This window comes from Bombina bombina, chromosome 5, assembly GCF_027579735.1.
Source record: "Bombina bombina isolate aBomBom1 chromosome 5, aBomBom1.pri, whole genome shotgun sequence".
Classification (NCBI taxonomy): Eukaryota; Metazoa; Chordata; class Amphibia; order Anura; family Bombinatoridae; genus Bombina; species Bombina bombina.
Genome location: NC_069503.1, coordinates 1,076,471,949 through 1,076,478,304, shown reverse-complemented (window position 1 = coordinate 1,076,478,304; position 6,356 = coordinate 1,076,471,949).

Genomic DNA, 6,356 nt, shown 5'->3' with positions numbered 1-6,356 from the left:
TGAAATAAACAGACAATTTATATGAATTACCTGGCTCCTGGTGCATCTCAGAGTGTGTAGCATCCCCTATGCGCAACTGCTCATGAGCAAGAATCCGTACGGTAGCCCTGGAAGTTCAAAAAGCCACCATATCAAAATTAAAAGCGATACAAAAAACGGCACAAATCTATTTAAAATCCTGAATACTGCTAACTTGAGAATCCATATCATTATTACATAGTGTGTGTGTGTGTGTATGTGTATATATATATATATATATATATATATATATATATATATATATATATATGTATGCATGTTTTAATTTATTCAAGTATAATGTTTAGTCAAGTTCTTTGTTGTCACACCATAGCAAGCTCATTTTGCCTTTTAATTCAGAAATGTGTTTATCCTTAAACAAGAAAAACATAATTTGTTCAAATCCAAATGTACATTAAATAGTGACCGTTAAATAAAATATGCAAAGTGCATACTTAATAACTTTACAAATATAAAATTAAAATATATTTTTCTTACTTGGAATATATAAAAACATTGCATTGCACTTTTATTATTAAAATTGCTTACTTTTTCTATAATTGACCTTGGCAAACTGACTGGAGAACTACAGTCAGTCTTAAACTTCAACTTGGAACAGCCTTTGCTTGTTCAAAAAATAAGGTAGAATAGAAACACAAATTCTGCTTTTCAAGGGGTTTTATCCCTAGACTGCTCTGAACTAGCAAAGCCCTGCATGTTTAGCTGATGAAATCATATTTTTTAAATGCTATTGTTTCTTCTATAAGGTAAGACGAGTCCACGGATTCATCCTTGTGGGATATGATCCTTCCTAACAGGAAGTGGCAAAGAGCACCACAGCAGAGCTGTCAATATAGCTCCTCCCTTAGCTCCACCCTCCAGTCATTCTCTTTGCCTACTCTAAGTGCTAGGAAGGGTAAAGTGAAAGAGGTGATAAAATATTAGTTTTTAATTTCTTCAAGCAAGAGTTTGTTATTTTAAATGGTACCGGTGTGTACTATTTACTCTCAGGCAGCAGATGGATGAAGATTGCTGCCTGGAGGATGATGATCTTAGCATTTGTAACTAAGGTCCATTACTGTTCCCACAGAGGCTGAGGAGTACAGGAAACTTCAGTGTGAGGAACGTTTTCATGCTATGCAGCAGTGAGGTATGTTCAGTCATATTTCTCCAACATAGGTGTGTCCGGTCCACGGCGTCATCCTTACTTGTGGGATATTCTCTTCCCCAACAGGAAATGGCAAAGAGCCCAGCAAAGCTGGTCACATGATCCCTCCTAGGCTCCGCCTACCCCAGTCATTCTCTTTGCCGTTGCACAGGCAACATCTCCATGGAGATGGTTAAGAGTTTTTTGGTGTTTAAATGTAGTTTTTATTCTTCAATCAAGTGTTTGTTATTTTAAAATAGTGCTGGTATGTACTATTTACTCTGAAACAGAAAAGAGATGAAGATTTCTGTTTGTAAGAGGAAGATGATTTTAGCAAACGTTACTAAAATCGATTGCTGTTTCCACACAGGACTGTTGAGATGAAGTAACTTCAGTTGGGGGAAACAGTTGGCAGACTTTTCTGCTTGAGGTATGACTGGCCACATTTCTAACAAGACTATGTAATGCTGGAAGGCTGTCATTTCCCCTTATGGGGACCGGTAAGCCATTTTCTTAGATTAAGTAAAAGAATAAAGGGCTTCATAAGGGCTTAAAAAACTGGTAGACATTTTTCTGGGCTAAAACGATTACTTTGCTAAGCATATTTTGCAGATTATAACTCTTAATAGTTATTATAATCTTGGGGATTGTTTAGAAAAACGGCAGGCTCTGTATTGGACACCTTTTTCAGATGGGGGCCTTTTCTAGTTATAGGCAGAGCCTCATTTTCGCGCCACTAATGCGCAGTTGTTTTTGGAGAGCAAGGCATGCAGATGCATGTGTGAGGAGCTAAGAACCACTGAAAAAGCTTATAGAAGGCGTCATTTGGTATCGTATTCCCCTCTGGGCTTGGTTGGGTCTCAGCAAAGCAGATAGCTGGGACTGTATAGGGGTTAAATGTAAAAACGGCTCCGGTTCCGTTATTTTAAGGGTTAAAGCTTTCAAATTTGGTGTGCAATACTTTTAAGGCTTTAAGACACTGTGGTGAAATTTTGGTGAATTTTGAACAATTCCTTCATACTTTTTCACATATTCAGTAATAAAGTGTGTTCAGTTTGAAATTTAAAGTGACAGTAACGGTTTTATTTTAAAACGTTTTTTGTGCTTTGTTGACAAGTTTAAGCCTGTTTAACATGTCTGTACCATCAGATAAGCTATGTTCTATATGTATGAAAACCAAGGTTTCTCCCCATTTAAATTTATGTGATAATTGTGCCATAGTGTCCAAACAAAGTAGGGACAATGATGCCACAGATAATGATATTGCCCAAGATGATTCCTCAAATGAGGGGAGTAAGCATGATACTGCATCATCCCCTTCTGTGTCTACACCAGTTTTGCCCACACAAGAGGCCCCTAGTACATCTAGTGCGCCAATACTTATTACCATGCAACAATTAACGGCTGTAATGGATAATTCTATTGCAAACATTTTATCCAAAATGCCTACTTATCAGAGAAAGCGCGATTGCTCTGTTTTAAACACTGAAGAGCAAGAGGACGCTGATGATAACTGTTCTGACATACCCTCACACCAATCTGAAGGGGCCAGGAGGGAGGTTTTGTCTGAGGGAGAAATTTCAGATTCAGGAAAAATTTCTCAACAAGCTGAACCTGATGTTGTAACATTTAAATTTAAATTAGAACATCTCCGCGCACTGCTTAAGGAGGTATTATCTACTCTGGATGATTGTGACAATTTGGTCATTCCAGAGAAATTATGTAAGATGGACAAGTTCCTAGAGGTCCCGGTGCCCCCCGACGCATTTCCTATACCCAAGCGGGTGGCGGACATAGTAAATAAGGAGTGGGAAAGGCCCGGCATACCTTTTGTTCCTCCCCCTATATTTAAGAAATTATTTCCTATAGTCGACCCCAGAAAGGACTTATGGCAGACAGTCCCCAAGGTCGAGGGGGCGGTTTCTACTCTAAACAAACGCACTACTATTCCTATAGAAGATAGTTGTGCTTTCAAAGATCCTATGGATAAAAAATTAGAGGGTTTGCTTAAAAAGATGTTTGTTCAGCAAGGTTACCTTCTACAACCAATTTCATGCATTGTTCCTGTCACTACGGCAGCGTGTTTCTGGTTCGAGGAACTAGAAAAGTCGCTCAGTAAAGAATCTTCGTATGAGGAGGTTATGGACAGAGTTCAAGCACTTAAATTGGCTAACTCTTTTATTTTAGATGCCGCTTTGCAATTAGCTAGATTAGCGGCGAAAAATTCAGGGTTTGCTATCGTGGCGCGCAGAGCGCTTTGGCTAAAGTCTTGGTCAGCGGATGTGTCTTCCAAGACAAAATTGCTTAACATCCCTTTCAAAGGTAAAACACTGTTTGGACCTGATTTGAAAGAGATTATTTCAGACATCACCGGGGGAAAGGGCCACGCCCTCCCTCAGGATAGGTCTTTTAAGGCTAAAAATAAGCCTAATTTTCGTCCCTTTCGCAGAAACGGACCAGCCTCTAATTCTACATCCTCTAAGCAAGAGGGTAATACTTCACAACCCAAACCAGCCTGGAGACCGATGCAAGGCTGGAACAAGGGTAAGCAGGCCAAGAAGCCTGCCACTGCTACCAAAACAGCATGAAGGGATGGCCCCCGATCCGGGACCGGATCTGGTGGGGGGCAGACTTTCTCTCTTTGCTCAGGCTTGGGCAAGAGATGTTCAGGATCCTTGGGCACTAGAAATAGTTTCTCAAGGTTATCTCCTGGAATTCAAGGAACTACCCCCAAGGGGAAGGTTACACAGGTCTCAATTATCTTCAAACCAAATAAAAAGACAGGCATTCTTACATTGTGTAGAAGACCTGTTAAAGATGGGAGTAATTCATCCAGTTCCAACAAGAGAACAAGGGATGGGGTTTTATTCCAACCTGTTCATAGTTCCCAAAAAAGAGGGAACATTCAGACCAATTTTAGATCTCAAGATCCTAAACAAATTTCTCAGGGTTCCATCGTTCAAAATGGAAACCATTCGAACGATCCTTCCCACCATCCAGGAAGGTCAATTTATGACCACGGTGGATTTAAAGGATGCGTACCTACATATTCCTATCCACAAGGAACATCATCAGTTCCTAAGGTTCGCTTTTCTGGACAAGCATTACCAGTTTGTGGCACTTCCATTCGGATTAGCCACTGCTCCGAGAATTTTCACAAAGGTACTAGGGTCCCTTCTAGCGGTTCTAAGACCAAGGGGCATTGCAGTAGTACCTTACTTGGACGACATCCTGATTCAAGCGTCGTCTCTGTCAAAAGCAAAGGCTCATACGGACATCGTCCTAGCCTTTCTCAGATCTCACGGATGGAAAGTGAACAAAGAAAAAAGTTCTCTGTCCCCGTCAACAAGAGTTCCCTTCTTGGGAACAATAATAGATTCCTTAGAAATGAGGATTTTTCTGACAGAGGTCAGAAAATCAAAAATTCTAAGCTCTTGTCAAGTACTTCATTCTGTTCTTCGTCCTTCCATAGCGCAGTGCATGGAAGTAATAGGATTGATGGTTGCAGCAATGGACATAGTTCCTTTTGCACGAATTCATCTAAGACCATTACAACTGTGCATGCTCAGACAGTGGAATGGGGATTATACAGACTTGTCTCCGACGATTCAAGTAGATCAAAAGACCAGAGATTCACTCCGTTGGTGGCTGATCCTGGACAATCTGTCACAGGGAATGAGCTTCCGCAGACCAGAGTGGGTCATTGTCACGACCGACGCCAGTCTGGTGGGCTGGGGCGCGGTCTGGGAACCCCTGAAAGCTCAGGGTCTATGGTCTCGGGAAGAATCTCTTCTCCCGATAAACATTCTGGAACTGAGAGCGATATTCAATGCTCTCAAAGCTTGGCCTCAACTAGCAAAGGCCAAATTCATAAGGTTTCAATCAGACAACATGACGACTGTTGCATATATCAACCATCAGGGGGGAACAAGGAGTTCCCTGGCAATGGAAGAAGTGACCAAAATAATTCAATGGGCGGAGGATCACTCCTGCCACTTGTCTGCAATCCACATCCCAGGAGTGGAAAATTGGGAAGAGGATTTTCTGAGTCGTCAGACATTCCATCCGGGGGAGTGGGAACTCCATCCGGAAATCTTTGCCCAAATAACTCAATTATGGGGCATTCCAGACATGGATCTGATGGCGTCTCGTCAGAACTTCAAGGTTCCTTGCTACGGGTCCAGATCCAGGGATCCCAAGGCGACTCTAGTAGATGCACTAGTAGCACCTTGGACCTTCAACCTAGCTTATGTATTCCCACCGTTTCCTCTCATTCCCAGGCTGGTAGCCAGGATCAATCAGGAGAGGGCTTCGGTGATCTTGATAGCTCCTGCGTGGCCACGCAGGACTTGGTATGCAGACCTGGTGAATATGTCATCGGCTCCACCATGGAAGCTACCTTTGAGACAGGACCTTCTTGTTCAAGGTCCATTCGAACATCCGAATCTGGTTTCCCTCCAACTGACGGCTTGGAGATTGAACGCTTGATTCTATCAAAGCGTGGGTTTTCAGATTCTGTAATAGATACTCTGATTCAGGCTAGAAAGCCTGTAACTAGAAAAATTTACCATAAAATATGGAAAAAATATATCTGTTGGTGTGAATCTAAAGGATTCCCATGGAACAAGATAAAAATTCCTAAGATTCTATCCTTTCTACAAGAAGGTTTGGAGAAAGGATTATCTGCAAGTTCTCTGAAGGGACAGATCTCTGCTTTATCTGTTTTACTTCACAAAAGGCTGGCAGCTGTGCCAGATGTTCAAGCATTTGTTCAGGCTCTGGTTAGAATCAAGCCTGTTTACAGACCTTTGACTCCTCCCTGGAGTCTAAATCTAGTTCTTTCAGTTCTTCAAGGGGTTCCGTTTGAACCCTTACATTCCGTAGATATTAAGTTATTATCTTGGAAAGTTTTGTTTTTGGTTGCAATTTCTTCTGCTAGAAGAGTTTCAGAGTTATCTGCTCTGCAGTGTTCTCCGCCCTATCTGGTGTTCCATGCAGATAAGGTAGTTTTGCGTACTAAGCCTGGTTTTCTTCCGAAAGTTGTTTCCAACAAAAATATTAACCAGGAGATAGTTGTACCTTCTTTGTGTCCGAATCCAGTTTCAAAGAAGGAACGTTTGTTACACAATTTGGACGTAGTCCGTGCTCTAAAATTCTATTTAGAGGCTACTAAAGATTTCAGACAAACATC